This window comes from Microcaecilia unicolor, chromosome 1, assembly GCF_901765095.1.
Source record: "Microcaecilia unicolor chromosome 1, aMicUni1.1, whole genome shotgun sequence".
In the NCBI taxonomy this organism is placed as follows: domain Eukaryota; kingdom Metazoa; phylum Chordata; class Amphibia; order Gymnophiona; family Siphonopidae; genus Microcaecilia; species Microcaecilia unicolor.
This window is the reverse complement of record NC_044031.1, coordinates 434,464,906-434,488,055: the sequence shown is the minus strand read 5'-3', so window position 1 is coordinate 434,488,055 and position 23,150 is coordinate 434,464,906. Positions and strand designations below refer to the sequence as shown.

The following is a 23,150-nucleotide window of genomic DNA, read 5'->3' as shown; positions in this document are numbered from 1 at the left end:
AAACCTTTGGTACAAACAATAGCTTTTTCTGAAGTACTACCTACCTTTGGAAAGGGAGAGAAAAGATTGCAAAGTACTGAAAATTTCAATAGCTGGCTCAATGCCTGGTGTCACAAAGAAGGTTTTAGGTACATAGGAGGATGGGGCAATACATGGAAAAACAAAAGACTATATTGTAATGACGGGCTGCATCTCACTGTGGCAGGAAAAAAAGTCCTTGGGAAGAAATTTAGACAATATATTTCTAGGTATTTAAACTAGATGGTGGGGGTGGCATATGGAGTCAGGTCACTTCAAGTGGTCACCCCCAGCTAAAGCTAAAGACAAAATGTGACACTAGAAAAGAAAGCAATGAAAACAACAATCTTAGGAAATCACTTCTTATCAACACATCAGAAGTGAGACTAAACAAAAAACTAAACAGAAGACAAAAATGCCACTGAAATGTAGATGGAAAGCGATGACCACAAATGCTCGCAGTCTAAGCAACAAAGTTCATGACCTGCAAGCCCTGATATTAGAGGCAGACTTAGACGTTGTTGCAATCACGGAGACATGGCTCAATGATTTCCATGAATGGGATGCAAACATACCAGTCTATAATCTAATTTGGAAGGATAGAGATGCTCGTAAAGGTGGAGAAGTAGCTCTGTATGTGAGAAATTATATCGCAGCAACTGAAATGACAGGGGCCTGAGGAAAGGAAGAAGCGATATTGATCACCTTAAAGAGAGATGATGGAACCTCTGTCCACATGGGTGTTGTCTACAGGCCTCCAACACAATCAGAAGAACTAGATAGAGATCTTGTCACAGATATCCATAAGTTGAGAAAGAAAAGAGAGGTACTGTTGCTGGGAGATTTTAATCTGCCAGATGTGGATTGAAAAGTTCCATCTGTGGAATTGAAAAGATCTTGAATGCTTTTCAAAGTGCTCTACTCAGACAAATGGTGATGGAACCCACGAGAGAGGAAGCAACGCTGGATCTGGTGCTCACAAATGGGGATAGTGTATCAAATGTTCGAGTGGGTGCCCACCTGGGCAGCAGCGACCATCAAACAGTTTGGTTGATATAACAGCTGAAGTTGGGGGCAGCCACTCAAAACTCAAAGTCCTGAATTTCAAGCATACCTACTTTAGTAAAATGGGGGAATACCTGAGGAAGGAGCTGATGGGCTGGGGGAACATATGAGAACTGGAGGGGCAGTGATCCAGGCTGAAAGAAGCTATAAATATGGCTACAAACCTTTATGTAGGGAGAGTAAATAAAAGCAAGAGAAAAAGGAAATGATATGGTTCTCCAAGCAAGTGGCTGAGAAAATAAAGGCTAAAGAGTTGACATTCATGAAATACAGAAAAACTCAAGAAGAGGAACACAGAGAGGAATACCGGATAAAACTTAAATAAGCCAAGAGAGAGATACATCTGGCGAAAGCGCAAGTGGAAGAACAAACGGCTAGAAATGTAAAGAGTGGCGACAAAAATTTCTTCAGGTATATTAGTGAAAGGAGGAAGACTAAAAATGGAATTGTGAGCCTGAAAGATGCTGCGAACCGCTGTGTGGATAATGATGAAGGAAAAGCAAATTTGCTAAACAAATACACTGAAGAAAATCCTGGAGAAGGACCACGATTGATTGGCAAAAGTACATATGAGAATGGAGCGGATATAGCACCGTTCACAGAAGTGAGTGTGTATGAACAACTTGAAAATCTAAAGGTGGACAAAGCCATCAGACCGGACAGGATCCACCCCAGGATATTGAGGGAGCTCAGAGAGGTTCTGGCGGGTCCTCTTATTGAAACGAAAGATGGCCGGCCATCTTTTTCGATAATACGGTTCGGGACCGCCTTTTGCAGTGCTGGCCATATAGATGACCACCCATATAGATGGCCGGTGTCTTTCGATTGTGCCCCTCTATAGGACTCATTTTCAAAGCACTTAGAGAGTCTTTTACTAAACCGCAGTAGCAGTTTTAGCTCACGGTAGAAATCAGCTGAGGCGCCCATTATATTCCTATGGATGTCTTGGCGTTCACCGCCACCTGATTTCTACCTTGAGCTAAAAATGCTGCTGTGGCTTTGTAACAGACCCCCTTTAGACTTACATAGTTCCATAGGTTAATATGTAACTGTGTATGTCTAAGTGCTTTTAAAATACACCTCTATGTACCTTTATAATAGACATCCAGAACCAGCCACAACAGCATTTAAATGCTGACAGATATATTTTACACCTGCTAGGAGTGTGTGTATACACTCTATGAAGGTAATTCTATAACTGGGCATCTATAAATAGGCACCCAGCGGGCACCTGTTTGATACCTATTCTATAAAGGGACAAGGAAGCCTATTTACATTGTAGAATATTTGCATAACTGCAAAAATATGCACCAATAAGTTAGGCCATGTGTATATGCCTAAGTTCCAGAGATACATGCATAATTTTTATTATTGTACAAGCATGCTTGTGAGTTCTACCCAAACTCCACCTATGCATACACCTACATATAAAATGCACGTAATTACCAAATAGTGCTTCGGCTGAATTTTGGCATACATGCACACCTACCCACATATGCCATTATTCTAATGAAACACATGTGTAATCAGCTAACTGTTAGCATGTACTTTACAGAATTGCCCTCCGTGTGTATATTTGCATATTTTATAAAATACACAGATACATCACAACTTAGCCCTACTTACTCCCTGGAAATGCCCATGAGTAAAAGATGACAGGATCAAAATATATAAGTGAAATGACAGTTTCAAGCGGGGCAGGAGCAGAGTGAGACACAGGGAGAGATGGATGGGTGATCAGAAGCTGAGCAGAATGTTATGGTTTATAATCTGATAGGATTTAAAAAGACCTGGGTCTCTTTCCTGTTGGTGTCAAAGTATTTTATAATCTTAACGTCAAGCATTTTACAAACCTGGTGTCTGAATAAGTAAGTGCACACTTACACGTACATATACCAAAAAGCAATTTCATAATAGGTCTCTTCCGCTTTACATATAGAAAAATCAATACACAATTATCTCCCATGTGTAGTGTACAGTGCTATGTATATCCAGTAACACTAGCTAGGACATACTAATAGCTGTAGAGGGAACTGGCCAGTCTAATATTAATGTTTTAATTCTATGACATGTAAGAAATCTGAGTTTAATTCCTTTATGAGGAACCTTTGAACACACATTTCAGAGCAATGCAATAGATGAGGAAATGCCATGCCACTATTGTGCAGAATGATTAGAAATCACTCCATTAGAATACAGCTTCTGCAGAGAAAGATATTGCTTTATACTGTGTTCTGGTATTTGTAGCTTCTTTCTTTCCCTGCTAACACAGAGAAGGAAGACTGTGCTGCTGCCCAAGTAAACTCTTCATAAGCTGACAAAATAAGATAGACGGCACCGTTTTGATATTTCCTTTCTGCATGTATGTGTGTGGCGCTGGGGCAGTGGGAGGGAGTGAGGAGGTACCAAATGCAGCTTTAGTGAATGGGTGGTGCCAGATTAAATGAAGCAAAACATGAATTGACAAAGCAGACAAAAGTAGACTAGTGCAGACCCCTGCTAACGTGTTCTGTCTACTTTGTCTCCAGCGGCCTTTTCACGCAGCATGAGCTGTCCGACAACTTTAATCTGCCCATCTATCATGTTTATTATCCAAGTGTCAGACCTGGATGGAAGTGTGACTGAAACAAGCTTCCCTTTTTCATTCACTTCCTTTTCTGATTAAATCAAACTGCCTTATGCTTGCTGACAGCTTGTCCTGGAGCAGGAACCCTTTGGAAGGCAAACGTGTGTGTCAGATAGCTGAGATGTGAGGAGGAGCAGAGGATTTGCTTCTGCCAGATTACTTCCTGCAGAATCAAAATGATAGAAAAAATGATAGAACGTGCTAACAACAAAACCAAAGGACGTAATGGACATAAAACAACTCTTCCGCTGTACGATTCCCTAATGTGGCTGTGCCACATGAACTTTATCTTACCATATCACTTTGTATTTGTTCACACCGGAGACTGCTAACGCCTCTCCGATACTATGTAAGGCACATTGAGCCTGCAAATAGGTGGGAAAATGTGGGATACAAATGTAACAAATAAATAAATAAATGGCAGCGTGTTGGCTAAACCAACAATATCCGAGGAAACAGTGCAGGCGATTCGCAAAATCCAAAGCGGCGACGAAAACAAGAAGATCACAATGGGAAATATTCCCTTTAAGTCTTCTGAGGCCTGAAAGTAAACCAAACAAGCCCGGCACTGGCCATTTCTCGCCCACATAAGGGCTGCATCAGAAACTAGGTAATATCAAGTGGTTTATAACAGACACCTCACCACCTGGCATCAGAATCAATGTTGGCGGACTATGCTACTATCAGGCTTATTTTCGAATGTGATCGCCGGGCATCTTCCGACATAAATCGGGAGATGGCCGGTGATCTCTCAAAAGCGGCGAAATCGGTATAATTGAAAGCTACTTTTTTGACACCATCGCTGCTTTCCCGTCACCAAGCCGGCGAAGGTTCAAGGGGGCGTGTCAGTGGCGTAGCGAAAGCGGGACATGGGCGGGAATGGGCGTGGCTACCAGATGACCGGCTTTCACAGATAATGGAAAGAAAAAAAGCGGCGTTAATCAGTATTTCGCCGGGTTTACTTGGTCCTTTTATTTTCACGACCAAGCCTCAAAAAGGTGCCCCAACTCACCAGATGACCACTGGAGGAAATGGGGGATGATCTCCCCATACTCCCCCAGTGATCACCAACCCCCTCCCACACTAAAAAAATAAAAATAAAAACCTTTTTTGCCAGCCTGTATGCCAGCCTCAAATGTCATACCCAGCTCCCTGGAGCAGTTTTTAATGGGTGCAGTGCACTTCAGGCAGGCAGACCCAGATCCATCCCCCCCCCCTACCTGTTACAATTGTGGTGCTAAGTGTTGAGCCCTCCAACCCCCCCCCCCCAAAACCCACTGTACCCACATGTAGGTGCCCCCCTTCACCCATAAGGGCTATGGTCATGGTATAGAGTTGTGGGGAGTGGGTTTGGGAGGGATTTGGGGGGGGGGGGGCTCAGCACCCAAGGTAAGGGAGTTATGCACCTGGGAGCTATTTGTATATATTTTTTTAATTTTTAGAAGTACCCCCTAGGGTGCCCGGTTGGTGTCCTGGCATGTCAGGGGGACCAGTGCACTACAAATGCTGGCTCCTCCCAAGAGCAAATGCCTTGGATTTAGCCGGGGTTGAGATGGCCGCTTTTAGTTTCCATTATTGCTGAAAAACAAAACCGGCCATCTCAAACCCGGCGAACTCTGGCATTTGGCCGGGCCAAACCGCATTATCGAAAGAAAAGATGGCCGGCCATCTTTTTCGATAATATGGTTTGCCAGCTGTTTGCCGCGCCGCCAAAATAGATCGCCGGCACTCTATTTTGCCGGCGCTGTTCGATTATTCCCCTCCACGTTACTTTACAAACGGTGCTCTGTGTGTGCACCACCAGTTATCATATACTAGCTTAGCGTGGATCTTCCCAGCTCCTTTGATTCCTTATTCCTTCCAAAAGTACACAATCTCTCACACTAGCTGTATTAGTGTGAACCTCTCCTCTTCATGCTGTATCTGAGATGAGCCAGGAGGGGTGTCTGATAAATACAGGTTGGAGGCTGTGATCTAAATGACTACCAAACTAATTAATCCCCCACAGGAAAAGGAAGATCTGTGCTGTTTCAGCTTATATTTGTCCTTTATTTATTGCATACACCACTGGGGAGGCCAAAATCAACATAATCCAAGGATATAATTCACACCAACTGGAAAAATATAAACGCAAAAAGGAAGGAACATTTTTAATGGTGTTTTTCCCCAAGCTGTACTTCATTAGATTCTGTGTGGATAAAAAGTGGCAGAAGCTATTAGAGCTAAAAGAAAATGCTTCAGAAAATGGAAAAAGGATTCGACTGAAAATAACAGGAAAAAGCATAAGAAATGGTATGTCAAATGCAAAGCATTGATAAGGAAGGCAAAGAGAGATTTTGAAAAGAAGATTGCATTGGAGGCAAAAGCATTTAGGGCCCCTTTTACCAAGCTGCGGCAAAAGGACGTTGTTTTTGACGCACGCCAAGGCCACCTTTTAATGCAGTGGGTAAAAGTTATGTCTTTCTTTTTTTAAAGAAATGGCCGTGTGGCAAGTGAAGCACTTGCCGCACAGCCATTTTGGGGGGAGCCCTTACCGCCAAGTACATACCAGTGCTACAAAAGTAAATATATTTTTGTAGCGCTGGTGTGTACCAGGTAGTAATATATTTTTGTAGCGCAGGATATGACGGCACACTGGGGCTGGGAGCTTCCTTTATATCGAAGCGGTTATTTCCTTTTTATCGAGTGGTAAGTCTGCGTTGGGCTTACTACCGCTTTGTAAAAGGGGTCCTTAGTGCACACTAAAAATTAGCGTGTGCTAAACACTAAGACACCCATTACATCAAGCATGGATGCTGTTCAAAAACACCATCATGAAAGCCCAGGCCAAATATATTCCGCGTTTTAAAAAAGGAGGACAGAAGACCAAGCGTGGTTAAAAAGTGAGGTGAAGGAAGCTATTAGAGCTAAAAGAAAATCCTTTAGAAAATGGAAGAAGGAACCGACTGAAAATAATAAGAAACAGCATAAGGAATGTCAAGTCAAATGCAAAGTGCTGATAAGGAAGGCTAAGAGGGACTTCGAAAAAAAGATTGCGTTGGAGGCCAAAACACATAGCAAAATTTTTTTTTAGGTATATTAAAAGCAGGAAGCTGGCAAAAGAATCAGTTGGACCGCTAGATGACCAAGGAGTAAAAGGGGCGATCAGGGAAGACAAAGCCGTAGCAGAGAGATTAAATGAATTCTTTGCTTTGGTCTTCACCGAGGAAGATTTGGGTGGGATACCGGTGCCAGAAATGGTATTTGAAGCTGACGAGTCGGAGAAACTTAATGAATTCTCTGTAAACCTGGAGGATGTAATGGGGCAGTTCTACAAACTGAAGAGTAGCAAATCTCCTGGACTGGATGGTATTCATCCCAGAGTACTGATAGAACTGAAAAATGAACTTGCGGAGTTATTGTTAGTAATATGTAATTTATCCTTAAAATCAAGCGTGGTACCGGAAGATTGGAGGGTGGCCAATGTAATGCCTTTTTTTTAAAAAGGTTCCAGAGGAGATCCGGGAAATTATAGACCAGTGAGTCTGACGTCGGTGCCGGGCAAAATGGTAGAGACTATCATAAGGAACAAAATTACAGAGCATATTCAAAAGCATGGATTAATGAGACAAAGTCAACATGGATTTAGTGAAGGGAAATCTTGCCTCACCAATCTACTACATTTCTTTGAAGGGGTGAACAAACATGTGGATAAAGGGGAGCTGGTTGATATTGTGTATCTGGATTTTCAGAAGGCGTTTGACAAATTACCTCATGAAAGACTCCAGAGGAAATTGGAGAGTCATGGGATAGGAGGTAGTGTTCTATTGTGGATTAAAAACTGGTTAAAAGATAGAAAACAGAGAGTAGCGTTAAATGGTAAGTATTCTCAATGGAGAAGGGTAGTTAGTGGGGTTCCTCAGGGGTCTGTGCTGGGACCGCTGCTTTTTAACATATTTATAAATGACCCAGAGATGGGAGTAACTAATGAGGTAATTAAATTTGCTGATGACACAAAGTTATTCAAAGTCATTAAATCACGGGAGGATTGTGAAAAATTACAAGAGGACCTTATGAGACTGGGAGACTGGGCGTCTAAATGGCAGATGACATTTAATGTGAACAAGTGCAAAGTGATGCATGTGGGAAATAGAAACCCAAATTATAGCTACGTCATACAAGGTTCCACGTTATGAGTCACGGACCAAGAAAGGAATCTAGGTGTTGTCGTTGATGATACGTTGAAACCTTCTGCTCAGTGTGCTGCTGTGGCTAAGAAAGCAAATAGAATGTTAGGTATTATTAGGAAAGGAATGGAAAACAAAAATGAGAATGTTATAATGCCTTTGTATTGCACCATGGTGCGACCGCACCTCAAATATCTCCAAAAAGATGTGGAGGGGCATAATTGAAAGGGACGCCCAAGTTTTCCTGAGGACGTCCTCGCAGGATGTCCCCAGACAGGGGCGGGGAAACCCGTTTTATCAAAACAAGGTGTGCGCCCATCTTTCGTTTCGATAATACGGTCGGGGATGCACAAATCACGAAATTTAGGTCGACTTTAGAGATGGTCGTCCTTAGAGATGGTCGTCCCCGATTTTCAGCGATAATGGAAACCGAGGACGCCTATCTCAGAAACGACCAAATCCAAGCCATTTGGTCATGGGAGGAGCCAGCATTCGCAGTGCACTGGTCCCTCTCACATGCCAGGACACCAACCGGGCACCCTAGGGGCACTGCAGTGGACTTCAGAAATTGCTCCCAGGTGCATCGTTCCCTTACCTTGTGTGCTGAGGCCCCAAACCCCCCCAAAAAACCCACTGCCCACAACTGTACACCATTACCATAGCCCTTACGGGTGAAGGGGGGCACCTACGTGTGGGTACAGTGGGTTTTGAAGGGCACACATTTACCACCACAAGTGTAACAGGTGGGGAGGGGATGGGCCTGGGTCCGCCTGCCTGACGTGCACTGCACCCACTAAAACTGCTCCAGGGACCAGCATACTGTTGTCATGGAGCTGGGTATGATATTTGAGGCTGGCATAGAGGCTGGAAAAAATATTTTTAACATTTATTTTTAGGGTGGAAGGGGGTTAGTCATCCCTGATTCCCTCTGGTGGTCATCTGGTCATTTCGGCTACATTTTTAAGGCTTGGTTGTAAGAAAATAAGGACCAGATAAAGTTATCCAAGTGTTCATCAGGGACACCCTTCTTTTTTCCCATTATCGGTCGAGGACGCCCATGTGTTAAGCACACCCCAGTCCCGCCTTCGCTACGCCTCCAACACACCCCCATGAACTTTGGTTGTCGCCGCAACAGAAAGCAGTTGAGGACGGCCAAAATCAGCTTTCAATTATGCCGATTTGGGCGACCCTGTGAGAAGGACACCCATCTTGCTATTTGTGTCGAAAGATGGGCGTCCTTTTCGAAAGTAAGCCTGATAGTGGAATTAGAAAAGGTTCAGAGAAGGGTGATGAAAATGATAAAGGGGATGGGACAACTTCCCTATGAGGAAAGGCTAAAGTGGATAGGGCTCTTCAGCTTGGAGAAAAGGCGGCTGAGGGGAGATATGATAGAGGTCTATAAAATAATGAGTGGAATGGAACGGGTAGATGTGAAGCGTCTGTTTACGCTTTCCAAAAATACTAGGACCAGGGGGCATGCGATGAAGCTACAATGTAGTAAATTTAATACGAATTGGAGAAAATATTTCTTCACTCAACGTGTAAATAAGCTCTGGAATTCGTTGCCAAAGAATGTGGTAAAGGCGGTTAGCTTAGCGGAGTTTTAAAAAGATTTGGACGGCTTCCTAATGAAAATGTCCATAGACCACTATTAAATGGACTTGGGGGCACAACAGTGGTCAGCAGATTTGCAAGTTGTGGTTACGACACAGCAGCTGAAAACCCATATCTTGCAGATACGACGAGTCACAGACTTAGCGGTACACTGGGAGTTACAATATAAGATGGCTTTACGTCTGCGCATCCCACCGAAGAGAGCATTTTATATGGGATTATCACCCTGGGGAGAATGTTCAAAGTGTGGCGCTGATGGAGCAACTTTGGGTCACATGTACTGGTCCTGTATGGGTATCCAGAAGTTTTGGAAACAGATCATACTTAATGTGAACAGGATATGGGGTCAGCGGTGGCACTATGAGTTTTCTTTGCTCTTTGGACAACCTAAGCTGGGGACAAGGCCCAGAAAAGGATATACAGCATTTACATTGCGAGCAATAATTGTTGGCAAGCAGACAATATTATCTGAATGGATGTCATATCAGTATCCTACATGGCAACAGTGGCGGACCCGTATGATATCCTTGTTGCGTATAGAACGAATGGCCATCAAAGATTTTGACTCAGAGATTGGAAAAAAATTTCAACAGAGATGGCATCCTTTTTGGGACACTATCCAGCTTATAATCGAAAGACAAAAACGCCCAAGTTCCGACCTAAATCGGGAGATGGGCGTTAATCTCACAAAAAAGAATAAAGCGGTATAATCGAAAGCCGAATTTGGACGCTTTCAACTGCACTCCGTCGCGGATGCGGACAAAGTTGACGGGGGCGTATCGAAGGCGTGTCGAAGGCGGAACTGGGGCGTGGTTATCGGGCGAACAGAGATGGGCGCCCTTCGCCGATAATGGAACAGTTTTGAGCTAGAATTTAGGACACTTTTCCTGGACCCTGTTTTTTGACGAATAAGGCCCCCAAAAGTGCCCTAAATGACCAGATGACCCCCCAGAGGGAGTCGGGGATGACCTCCCCTGACTCCCCCAGTGGTCACTAACCCCCTCCCACCACAACAAATGATGTTTCACAACTTTTTACTTTCACCCTCAAATGTCATACCCTCCTCCCAAGCAGCAGTATGCAGGTCCCTGGAGCAGTTGTTAGGGGGTGCAGTGGACGTCAGGCAGGTGGACCCAGGCCCATCCCCCCCCTACCTGTTACAATTGTGCTGCTTAATGCTACTAGTCGTCCAACCCCCCCAAACCCACTGTACCCACATGTAGGTGCCCCCCTTCACCTCTTAGGGCTATAGTAATGATGTAGACTTGTGGGCAGTGGGTTTTGAGGGGGATTTGGGGGGCTCAACACCCAAGGGAAGGGTGCTATGCACCTGGGAGCTCTTTGACCTTTTTTTTTGTTTTTGAAAAAGTGCCCCCTAGGGTGCCCGGTTCGTGTCCTGGCATGTGAGGGGGACCAGTGCACTATGAATCCTGGCCCCTCCCACGAACAAATGCCTTGGATTTATTCGTTTTTGAGCTGGGCGATTTCATTTTCCATTATCGCTGAAAAGCAAAAACGCCCAGCTCACACCTTGACGAATAAAACATGGGCGTCTTTTTCTTTTAAAAAATACGATCCGCCCCGCCCCTTCACGGACCCGTTCTCGGAGATAAACGCCCATGGAGATGGGCGTTTCTGGTCGATTATGCCCCTCTATGACACTATGAAACCTTTTGCATTGTGGGAGAGGATAGAAGAAGTTGGGCTGGGGTTGGAAGGGCGGGGGAAGGGCAGGTATGAAGATTTAGGAATGGAGACAGGAAATGTGATATGTTAGTATTTGTTGATTGTTATGTTGTCTCAGTTGACGAAACATTGAATAGGAGATAAGGGAGGGAGGCATGGGAATAAAACGAAATAATTCAAGGTATGTGAGATTGTTAAGAATTGAAGTTGTATTTTAACAAATCTGTAAGCACATGCTGCGGACTTTGTTATTGCTATGATTCAAATAAAAATGAATTAAACATAAATGGACTTGGGGACAATCCATTATTTCTGGGATTAGCAGTATAGAATGTTTTGTATTTTGGGGGGATCTTGCCAGGTATTTGTGACCTGGATTGGCCACTGTTGGAAACAGGATGCTGGGCGTGATTGACCTTTGGTCTTTCCCAGTATAGACCGGTGATTCTGAAGTCGGTGCAGGGTAAAATGGTAGAGACTATCATAAAGAGCAAAATTGCACAGCATATACATAAGCATGGATTAATGAGACAAAGCCAATATGGATTTCGTGAAGAGAAATCTTGCCTCACCAAACTACTACATTTCTTTGAAGGGGTGTTTAAACATGGAAAAAGATGAACTGGTCAATATTGTGTATCTGGATTTTCAAAAGCCATTTGACAAAGTACATCATGAAAGACTCGCTTTGAATGTAGTTGCAAAACCACAGAAAGGTGGCATATCAAGCCCCTTTCCCTTTCCTGAGGAAATTAGAAAGTCATGAGATATCTTCAATGGTGCTTGCCCTGCAGGAGGCTGTTTACATGGGTGGGGCACACACTTATGTGTGTAAATAATAGAATACTATAATTTACACATGTATTTCTCCAATCTAGGTGCATATTTCTGTTACATGGTTGTTCTGCAGTGTTGTTAAAATGTTTATATTTTTTATAATGTTTCATGTTGTCCCTATTATTAGGTTTCAATTTGCTGTTTCCAAGTTTACCACATTGACTGAATTTATGATTATCTTTGGTCATTTTACTATTGTTATGTTGTCAACAAACTTGTAAGTTTTATGTTAAAATTTACCTGCTGTACACAGCCTTGTGTGAATCTCTTCAGAAAAGGTGGTTAATAAATCCCAATAAATAAAAAGGGGTCTCTTTTACCAAGCTACAGGAAAAAGGACCCTGCACTAGCGGCAGTGGCCGTTTTCCCCTCACTCCAGGGCTGTTTTTCCACAGCCGGTAAAAGCCCCCCCCCCCCCAAAAAAAAAAAATTCACATGTTGTGAGATAAGGAGCAATAAGGGCTCCCATATAGCAATGTCTAACTACTGTCAGGTTAGGACCGCACAAGCCATTTCCATGGGTTTCTTCTTCCCCTGGAAATGGTGCGTACTCAGGGCAGGACTACCGAAAGAGCGAGCGATAAGCCCACGTTGAGCTTACTGCTGCTCTGTAAAAGGGTCCCTAAATGTCCTATTGTGGATTAAGAACCAGTTAAAAGATAGAAAACAGAGTAGGATTAAATAGTCAGTATTCTCAATGGAGAAGGGTAGATAGTGTTGTTCCCCAAGGGTCTGTGCTGGGACCCCTGCTTTTAACATATTTATAAATAATGTAGAGATGGGAATAGCTAGTGAGGTAATTAAATTTGCTGATGACACATGGAGGGGCATTTTCAATATGATATCTAAGTCGGACTTCGGATATTTTGTGCTAATCCCCGGATTCTATATATGGTGCCTAGATTCCGCACAGAGATGCGTGCATAATATAATTGGCGTAACAAGGTGATCAGCAATTTTAACAGCACTAAACAAGCAATAATAAGCATTAATTGGCAATTATCACAGTTTATACGTGGGAATCACTAAGCGTGTTCTATAAAGAACTGCGCCTAAGTTGCAAAGCGTGAACTTCAAAATAAACGTGCATAGCTTAGAAGAGGTGTATTTATGGGCATTTCATGGGCGTTTCAAAATGTCCACATGCAATTACAGAATATAGGTCAATCTGCCTAAATCTATGCACAGGGATTTACACCAGGTTTCTGTTGGCGTAAATGGGCATATGTAGACTTAGGTGCTACGGTATTGACTAAGTGTATTCTATACACTGCGCCTAATTCCACATGGATTTTCCAGCTGCCATAAAAAGAATCTGGCCCTAAATGTCCCAAATCCAAATAGGAAATATGGCCATTTTTGAAACAGCAAAATCTCTCTTTTTTTTTTTTCAAAAATGGCCATGTTTTGAGAATAAATTTATCCAAATGCTGCTTTATGACACTTTTTGGACATTTGTCTCTTTCAAAAATGATCCCAAAAGTTATTCAACGTTGTAAAATCGCACAAGCATTGTAAAAACTTGCAAGAGGACATTATGAGACTGGGAGACTTCTGAGAAAATTAAAGAGTTATGGGATAGAAGGCAATGTGGAAATAGAGGGTAGGGTTAAATGACCATTTTTCTTAATGAAGGAGGGTGAATAATGGAGTGCCGCAGATATCTGTATTGGGACTAGTGCTATTTAACATATGTATAAATGAACTGGAAATCTTAACGAGAAGTGAGGTGATTAAATTTGCAGATGACACAAACTATTTAAAGTTGTTAAAACACATGTGGACTGTGTAAAATTGTAGGAAGACCTTAGCAAATAAAAGACTAGGCAACCAAATGGCAGATGAAATTTAATGTGGACAAATGCAAAGTGATGCACATTGGGAAGAATAATTTGAGTAGTAGTTACCTGATGCTAGGGTCCACCTTGGGAGTCAGCACACAAGAAAACGATCTAGACGTTACACTGAAATCTTCTGCCTAGTGTGTGATGGCAGCCAAAAAAAGCAAACAGGATGCTAGGAATTATTAAGAAAGGGATGGTAGCTAAGACCAAGGATACATCTATATCGCTGAATGGTGCGACCTCACATCAAGTATTGCATTCAGTTCTGGTCGCAAAAAACATACAGCAGTATTTAGAAAAGGTTCAAACAAGAGCGACCAAAATGATAAAGGGGATGGAACTCCTCTTACATGAGGAAGACTAACCTGCTTATAATCGAACAAGAAAAACGCCCAAGTTCCGACCTAAATCGGGAGATGGACGTTTATCTCACAAAAACGAATAACGCGGTATAATCGAAAGCCGAACTTGGACGTTTTCAACTGCACTCCATCGTGGAAGCGTACAAAGTTGAAGGGGGCGTGTCGGAGGCGTGGTGAAGGCGGGACTGGGGCATGGTTATCACCCGAATATAGATGGGCGCCTTTCGCCGATAATGGAAAAAAGTATGTGTTTGTAGCTAGAATTTAGGGCACTTTTCCTGGACCCTGTTTTTTCACGAATAAGGCCCCAAAAAGTGCCCTAAATGACCAGATTACCACCAGAGGGAATCGGGGATGACCTCCCCTGACTCCCCCAGTGGTCACTAACCCCCTCCCACCACAAAAAAATGATGGTTCACAACTTTTTATTTTCACCCTCAAATGTCATACCCACCTCCCTGGCAGCAGTATGCAGGTCCCTGGAGCAGTTGTTAGGGGGTGCAGTGGACTTTAGGCAGGTGGACCCAGGCCCATCCCCCCCTACCTGTTACAATTGTGCTGCTCAATGCTTAGTCGTCCAACCCCCCCCCCAAACCCACTGTACCCACATGTAGGTGCCCCCCTTCACCCCTTAGGGCTATAGTAATGGTATAGACTTGTGGGCAGTGGGTTTTGCGGGGAATTTGGGGGGCTCAACACACAAGGGAAGGGTGCTATGCACCTGAGAGCTCTTTTACCTTTTTTTTTGTTTTTGTAAAAGTGCCCCCTAGGCTGCCCGGTTGGTGTCCTGGCATGTGAGGGGGACCAGTGCACTACGAATCCTGGCCCCTCCCACGAACAAATGCTTTGGATTTATTCGTTTTTGAGCTGGGCGCTTTCATTTTCCATTATCGCTGAAAAACAAAAACGCCCAGCTCACAAATTGTCAAATAAAACATGGACGTCTATTTTTTTCGAAAATACGGTTCGGTCCGCCCCTTCACGGACCCGTTCTCGGAGATAAACGCCCATGGAGATAGACGTTTTCGTTTGATTATGCCCCTCTAAAGAGGTTAGGGTTCTTCAGCTTGGAAAAAAGATGGCTGAAGTGGGTTATGATTGAGGAGTACAAAACCCTGAGTGGTGTAGAATAAATAGAAGTCAATCAAATTTTTATTCTTTCAAAAAATACAAAGACTAGGGGACACAATGAAATTACATGGAAGTAATGTAGGAGAAAATATTTTTTTTTCACTCAATGAATAGTTCAGCTCTGGAACTCGTTGCCAGAGGATGTGGTAACAGTGGTTAACCTATCTGGGTTTTAAAAAGGTTGGCCAAGTTCCTGGAGGAAAAGTCCATAGTTGGCTTTTGAGATAGACATGGGGATGCCATCGCTTACACTGGGACTAATAGCGTGGAATGTTGCTACTATTTGGAGTTTTGCCAGGTACATGTGCCCACTGATACTGGGCTAGATGGACCATTGGTCTGACCCAGTATGGCTATTCATATGTTCTTACATTCAAATCGTAGATGGCATTTAACGTGAGCAAGTTCAAAGTGATTCATGTGGGAAAGAGGAGCCCAAACTATAGCTATGTGATGTGAGGATGGATTTTATTCTGTCCCAGTATGGCAATGTTTATGTTCTACTGCCGTTGCTTGCTGTCCAAGGAGGTGTCCTTGCCAGCTTTTCACTTATTTAGGACTCATGAGGAAGGGGACATGCAAATGACATTTCACTTGCTTTCATGAGACATACAGGTTGTAATTTCTTCACACAACTAAAGTAGTGTCCCTTGGCTTTTGTCTCCTTTCCTCTCTCAAATTTTAAGAGTAATGCGACTTTTCCACAGGTGGGAGGCCTGACGAGTCAGCTCTCAAAATAAACAAGAGGGAAAATAGAGTTGCTATAGACAACCATGAGACATTAATGCAGACTGCGCTTAACTTCCTACATTTACCAAATCATTTGAAATGCAGACAGAATGACTCAAGCTGCAAAGTGGCTTGTTTTCAGCTCATGTTGAAATGTGCTGTGGAAAAAGTTAAATGTAGAGTTTCTTTGTTTAAAGTTATCATCATAACTACTTGCCTGTATCATAGGAAGTCTAACTATTATAAATGTTTCCCCTTCGTCCCATCTCAGTCAAGAAAGTCCACAAGTATTTTTTCTAGGTCAGTCAACTAAAAGCAAAGGATGAAACACATTTAAAAAAAGAATGACTGACAGTAAACTCCCACATTACCTTATACCAAATGGCATTAAACGGCATGGATCTTGCAGTAATTTCATTTTTGGTGCGCATCCAATACGCACGTCCGAAAAATAATTTTTATTTTCTGACACCTGTATCAGACGCAAGCCAAGTGGCATTTGATGTGCGTAGGTCATTACCGCCCGGTTACCGCGAGAGACTTTACCGCTAGGCCAATGGCTGGCGGTAAGGTCTCAAGCCCAAAATGGACGCATGGCAATTTTCATTTTGCCACATGTCCATGTTCGGCAAAAATTTTAAAAAGGCATTTTTTACAGGTGTGGTGAAAAATCATTCTGCAAGTGCCCAAAACACGCATCTACACTACCACAGGCTATTTTTCAGCGCACCTTAGTAAAAGGGCCCCTTAACCAGCCAGCGCTGAATATTGACTTGGCTGGTTAAGTTTAAACCAGCCACAAAAAACCCTTGGATTTTCAATTCCGGTCACTGAAAACATCCCAGCAATGAATATCCTGGCTCAGCGCTGATCTTCATATTTAACCAACCTGTCTCCCGTCAGCTGAATATCGGCTGGATTTGGTTTTACATATGATTGGTTTGCACCTTCAGTAGGATAGAGCTTTGAGAGAAAAATGAGCATGCATGGAAGGCACAGTGCAGTGCTAGGATTCAGAAGTCCTGGGTCATGAATTGAAAATTCATCTGTGACTCATGCTCTCTGAAGCTTAGACATAATTGTAGAATTATTTACATGTTGATTTTAATTATATTCTTTGTATGTCTGATTAACAGTGTACTGGAAACCCCTGATGCAGCCTTTTAAGGCAAAATGTGGCCATGTCGGGTATCTGAAAATAAATCCACTCAGTTATCCATTCTTCAGTCTGCTTTTTTTTTTGTTTGAAGCTTAGAAGTAAGATACACATACCCCTGAATTCTATATAGCATGCCTAGACATCTGCGCTGAAATCGGAACAGATTCTATAACAATATAGGTAACTTAAAAAGCTTAACAAGCTAATGAGCGCTGATAACAGCACTTAACAAACAATAATGAGCACCATTAATTGGCGCTGATTAGAATTTAGGCGCAGAACTCGCTAAGTGCATTCTGTAATGCAGTGCGCCTAACTTCTAACACACGCAGGCAAAAAGGGGCATGGTTATGGGTGGGGATATGGACGTTTCATGGGCATTCCGAAATGTATGTGCCTAGTTATAGAATATGTCCTAGTGCAACTAAATCTACACAAAGGGATTAACACCAAGTTTTCAATTGTGTAAATGGACGCGCGTAGATTTAGGTGCTGAAATTTGAACTAAGCATATTCTATAATCAGCGCCTAAATCTAGGCACCAATTATAGAATATGCTTAGTCGGGACTGAATTCAGTGCCAATTTTTTAGGCGCCATATATAGAACCTCCTCCATAACTCTTATATTCTGCATTCACCTTTAAAGCTCAACAATGATTACAAGTTAGGAGGTTAGGCATACCTAGGAAATACAATTCATGGTTAGACAATGAAATTTTTTTTTTATCAAACTCTGCTAGATCTCTCTCTCTCTCTCTCTCTCTCTCTCTCTCTCTTTTATAACAGATGACATGCTGGATCCTAAGGGCCCCTTTTACCAAGCTGAAGCAAAAAATGGGCTGGCGCTGGCATCAACGCTTATTTTACTTGCGTGCCGAGGCCCTCCCCTTTTACCACAGCTGGTAAAAGGGAAGGTCTTGCTTTCCTGCAGGAAATGGCCGGGTGGCAAGTACAGCACTTGCCGCATGGCCATTTCGGGGGGGGGGGGAGCCCTTACCGCCACCCTGGCTAACCCAGCAGTAACTGGGCAGTGCGCAGTACTGCCTGATTACCGTCGGGTACAGTCCGACGGCACGGTAGAGGTGCTGTGGTAGCCTGACAGTACTTCTGTTATAGCGAGCTGTAAACCCGCATTAGGCTTACTGCTGCTTAGTAAAAGGAGCCCTAAGTCAAAAAATATTTGGCAAGGGATAGGACAAATTTACTATTAACTCATTAGTGCCCAGTGTTCCCATAATAAAACCCCATATGGGAACGTTGGGTACTAATGGGTTAAGACAACAGACCGGTTTTAGAAGGAATTGGGGTACATGGCACACATTAAAAGAACATAACAAATGCAAGACAATTAAATAGTTTAGACAAGCTTTTTAGTAAAGACTTAAAGATGTAAAATGTCAAATGCAGGCTGTTTTCACACACATCTCTGATCACACACTTGCTCTTGGCTTGCTGCTGCTGGTCTCTCTGCACTTTGGGAGTTTTGAGCCCATTAACACTGGCAAAATTAATCCCATCCAGGGAAGTGATTTTACCTCGGGAATAGTTATTCCAGGAGTAACTAGCACTGGAATAAATGTACAAGAATGGAATTTGAATGCCAGCTCCAGGATTAGATCAGAACACAGTCAGAAACTTCACATTTAATCCTGTGTGACAGACTTACTCCAAACGGAATACAATATTCATTAATCCAGGAACAGAAAGGTTCTGTGTGCATGCAAACAGTGTTAGTAAGGCTAAGCGGGAGTTTGCCATAAGAAGCTAGGCTCTTATTTTAAAAAGCTCGTTTTACCTATATTGGTGTTTCTTCTAGCATAATTTAACTGACCTGAGATAGTAAATACTTTGTCTCGGAAGGCTGGGGCAGTAGAACCAAAGCATCTTACATATGGCAGCTGCAGTGTTCCTCACCTTATCTCCCAGTGATTCTTCTAAAATCCAATCTGACAAGACTGCAAAATTATTCAAGCGCAAAATTACAATTGAACACAAGGTTCAACTCATTAGCATTCTACCCTGAAAAGGGAAACAAAAATTCCCTCAGTAGCTTGTACATAACATAAACTAATCAATGCTCTCGCTCCACAGAACTGAGGGCACCAAGGATTCCACTGTACTCTGACAAGCCAGTTCACTGGAATCTTATCTTTGAAAAATGGACCAACATGTGACCGTAGACTGTCTTTCACAAGCATCCAAAACAAGTTCACCGCCATCAAGTGGCCAAATAAGCAAAGCCCGAGGAACAGTGCTGAACTACGAATCACACAAGCACCTCCAAAAGCAAACTATTGTAAAATTTGTGAAAGACCATTTGCACTTGGGTAAATTAATCCCCCCCCCCCCCCCCCCCCCATCTATACCTGTTTTTGGTTGTTGCAGGCAATCACCATAAATTGTCTCTTCAGCTGATTCTCAAAACACAATGCCGGCATTATTGCTCATTAGCGCCATAACAGCGCCCATATTAATATGCACACAATGCTCAAAGGGATCTAGCACCAGAAACAGCCTGCCCGCCAAATATTAGCTCAAATTATATTTAAATATATGCAAATGGTGTCCCCTCTCCTGCTCAGTGAACAGCGCAGAAAAGAACACTGCCCCTAATGCTGGAAACCTACCGCCAGCTCCAGTTGGCAGAAGCAGAGCTGCCAAGTTACCCATTCCAGGAGGGATACTCTTTGGCCGGTCCTGGTTTTAAACTTACATCCCAAAGCAATGTGGGACTTGTAGTCCATGATTCTATCCATAGAAATCAGTGCTGCAGGTATCATAATGCACCAGGATGAGGTTGGCAGAAATCCAGGACCAGCCAAACAGTCTCCCTCCTGGAATGAGTAACTTGGTAGCTCTGCGGAAGGGTGTTTGAAGAAAGAATTTCTCAGGGTTTTCACCCTTTGATTGTATGTAAAAAAGTAAGCAGGATGCTGATGATTGTTAAATGCCTACAAGATTTTTTTTTTTTTTTGCAAATTAGTTAAGGGGTCCTTTTACAAAGGCACGCTAGCGTTTTTTAGAGTGCTCTAAAAATAAGCACGTGCTAACCATTAGAGACGCCCACTCTAGCATTTAGCACATGCTAATCATTAGCACACACTAAAAACACTAGCGCACCTTCGTAAAAGAACCTCTAAATGACGGAAGTCAAAATATCTGGGAATCCCATTTGTCTGTCTGTTCTTTCTAATGTGCTGATTACGATGCATCTCTTATAGCAAATCCTATTGACTCCTCTTTCTCTACTCCAGCTGTTGTGCAGCTCAGATCCCTTGTACAGCCGGATTCCTGCGGGTACCCTGCTCCCCAGTTTGACTGGGCATGTGCACAAGAGCTGTGCTCACTACACAGCTTTTCAGTGCATGTGGCAGGCATGTTTCTCTCCCTTGCACTGAGCACATAAAATCTGCATGCTGCTAAGGCTGAGCTTGCCGAAATTTTATTTTTGTGAGCTGTTCCGGCGGTATTTTTCAGCGCTGTTCCATACAATGCCGCAGTTCTAAGCACTGGCCCCTCTGTTGGGGGAGAAATCTCTGAATGCTCAGTTTTGCATATTAATTAATGAACAAGCTGCAATGGATATAAAAGCAACTTTCCTGAACACAAAGGGAATTAACCAGAATTTTAAAACCTGACCAAACAAATTACATTTCAAGCAGCCTGGTTTAATAAGTAATGTGAACTTTTAAGATAAAAAATAAAGCTCTCTAATCTGAAAAAGCCCTCAAAGAAGATTTACACAGCACCTGTTTCCATAATCTTAGAAATTACCAGTGTGTTTTTTCTAGCAAAGAAGGTGCCAGTACTCAAATGCTAGGCCACCAGGGGCAGCGTGATCACTGAGGGACCCACCCCACAATAGCTAGACCCCCCTGCAACCAGTCACAGAATCTATGACAAGACAGAATTGGTGTGTAGAGCCTGAGCTCTTTCATTAAAACTTGAGGTCCATGGGTCGATTTTACCAGACAATAGAAAAGGTGCCGGTACTCAGTGCCCCCAAGTACCCCCTCAAGAAAAGCCCTGGAAATTACAAGACAACCTGAAAATAGAAAAAGTCTGATTACATGAAGAACAACCATCTGAAACTGAGGCAACCACAGATAAAAACTCCTTCTGGAAAAGGAGTAAATTCACAACCGAAACTGGAGCATGTAAAGGGGAAGGGAAATGGGACTTGATATACCGCCTTTCTGAGGTTTTTGCAACTACATTCAAAGTGGTTTACATATATTCAGGTACTTATTTTGTACCAGGGGCAATGGAGGGTTAAGTGACTTGCCCAAAGTCACAAGGCGCTGTAAGATTTGGTAAATAAATAATATGCACAAAAAACCTACAGCGTATTAGGATATGTAGTTTATAGTGTAGTAAATAATCTTGCAACCCAAACCTGCAGTGTATTCGGATATATAGTTTAAATGTGTAGTAAATATATAAATTAAACTCAGAAGAAAACCTGGAGTGTATTTTGATATACAATTTATAAGTGTAGATAAACTCGCAACCAGACCTAGAGTGTATTCAGATGTGTGTTTTTTTAAAAGTGTAGATAAATAAGTAAAGACACAACCAAATCTACAGCATATATTTGAAGGATATACCATTTGTAAGCGTGGAAACTCACAAAAAGCCAGAAGTGTATTCAGATATGCAGTTTTTAAGTGTTGGTACATGTGGAGGGACATTTTCAATATGATGTCTAAATCTGATTTTGGATGTTTTGTGAAAAACAATGTCCAAAAAATCTAGTAGCAAACCTGGCCATTTTCAAACCAGAAAAATATCCAAGTTTTTGTTTCTAAAATGGCTATCTGTACATGTTTTTGTGCTCTGTGCGTGTATCTTTTAGGACCATTAAAAAAAACGTCCAAGGGAAAAATGGACAAAAACAAGCCATTGGTGTGTATTGGAGGGGGGGCAGCATTCTTAGTAGACTAGCCAGCAGAGCAGTGGGGCACCTTAGGGGGCACTGCAGTGGAATTCACATAAAAAGTCTCAGATACACATCTCACTATTAGCCCTTTATATTGTATGGGGAGCTGTGGCGTAGCTATATGGGGCCACAGGGGCCTGGGCCCCCGTAGATTTGGTCCTGGACCCCTCTGCCGACGACCCTCTCAACCCCCCCCCCCTCCTGCCGCTGTGGGCTTCCTTTGCTGGCGGGGGACCCCAACCCCAAGTCCTCTTCAGCGCTGGTCTCTGGCGTGTTGCTGATCTGGATTCTGTTTCTGTGAGTCCTGACATCCTGCACATAGGAACATGCAAGATGTCAGGACTCACAGAAACAGAATTCAGATCAGCGAATGCGCCATACTCAGAGAACGGCACTGAAGAGGACTTCGGCTGGCGGAGTTGGGGACCCCTGCCAGCAAAGGTACCTGGCGGTGGCTGGGGAGAGTTCGTGGCGGTGGGAGGGGGTTGAAAGGGACGGGGAGGGGTGGTTGTGCTTGGGGGGGGCTAAAATGTGCCCCCTTAACTCAGGCTCTGGACCCCCCTCCCGCCGAAGTCTGGCTACGCCCCTGCCCATAACAACACAGGAAATAAAGAATGCCTCCGACAGGTGACCAGATAGACTACTGATTGCATGGCCTTCCTTAGGGCTGTGTGAGTGGAGCAGCCACACAGGGCTCAAGGGAGACATGGGTGCAAAAACTGGTTCCCGTTGATTGCGAAGGCTGTGGTGCAGTGTGCAGGGCAGAGGTGATAGGGGACATGTTGCACAGGTGCAATTCCAGCTTGGGATACTCCTGACTGATTGAGAGGCCCTTTTACTAATGGGCATTAAGCTTAACGCATGAAAAAATACTTACTGCAAAACACATTAAAGCATTTTCTGCCAGATTCTATATAGCGCACCTGAAATCTAAGTGTATTCCATAACAACGTGCGTAACTTAATTGGCTCAA

General features: G+C 43.2%; 1 protein-coding gene across 3 annotated transcripts in view; it reads right to left on the bottom strand.

Moving 5' to 3' along the window:
• The window catches only part of LDLRAD4 (low density lipoprotein receptor class A domain containing 4), an 819,180-nt gene that overhangs the window by 592,536 nt on the left and 203,494 nt on the right, over positions 1-23,150 (bottom strand). The window contains exon 1 of one of the 3 annotated variants that reach the window (XM_030212489.1): positions 19,070-19,248. The exons of the other annotated variants lie outside the window; for them this stretch is intronic. The gene's annotated coding sequence lies outside the window, so the exon portion shown is untranslated. Of the gene's footprint in view, positions 1-19,069; positions 19,249-23,150 lie in introns of those variants that run through there. 3 annotated transcript variants of the gene reach the window in all.